Below are 944 nucleotides of genomic sequence, written 5' to 3' on the forward strand. Positions count from 1 at the left end.
CTTAGGCTTAGTTTCGGATCATTCTGGATTGCTTGAAGGGCTGATTGCACTTGAGCTTCGTCGTTTTTCAGGGGCATTTTGCGTTATGAGGGAAAGTCGATAAAAAGATGGAAGGTATGAAGGAGGAGAGTTGTGGGACGTTCGCTTGTCTGGGACGTTCGCTTATCATGTACGTTATATTATTATTCCTACACCGCTATGCCCTAGGGTGTGCCGGACATCCAGCTACTACTATACAGGAAAACCGCAACCTTGCAGGTCGGAGAAAAACCCGTATCGGTAATCAAGGAAACGGTCAGTGAGTGAGCCTGCGGGTACAAAGGGAGAAGGCCTCCTGGCCTTCGAAGGTGGGTTGGGAGGGAGGGGGGGGGGGGCGCGATATTAAACCGTGAGCTCCAGCTCCAGCCTTCTAGCCAGATTATACATCGGCAACCTCTTCGAATTCATCAGCCAGCCAAAGATCCTCCCCGTCAGCCTTGCAGCTATAGGACTCATTCCCTGCAGAACAGAGTAAAAGTCCCTACTCGTTCGGACCTGGCCCTCTCCCAAATTTGAGCTAATAGTGGCGCCAGACACCACATCACCTGGTGTTCGACGGTCTCTTGCCCTTCTCTACATTCGTATCTAGGCGTCAAGACCTCCGGGACGCCCCTTTGGAAGCGGAAGTCCCGCAGGCCTATAGCCCCAATTCGGATTTGGACCAGCAGTGAACTTTTCGCCTTGCTCAGGCCCTCGTGCCTCCTTAGAGTCTTTTCTTTGAACAGGGTCTCCTGCTGGTGGTTGAAGTCGTCGGCTGGCCTTGTGGCTACCTGGCTGTCTCGTTCCTTCAGCCACCTCTCCTTCCAAGCCTCCTCTAAACCCTGTCTGTGTCGGCCGTTCCCCCTGTCCAAACTGCAATTACACTGGCGGCTTGTTCTACCGCTATAGGCTCCTACGGCCTAAAA

This window comes from Parathielavia appendiculata, assembly GCF_033297405.1.
Source record: "Parathielavia appendiculata strain CBS 731.68 unplaced genomic scaffold N657scaffold_35, whole genome shotgun sequence".
Classification (NCBI taxonomy): domain Eukaryota; kingdom Fungi; phylum Ascomycota; class Sordariomycetes; order Sordariales; family Chaetomiaceae; genus Parathielavia; species Parathielavia appendiculata.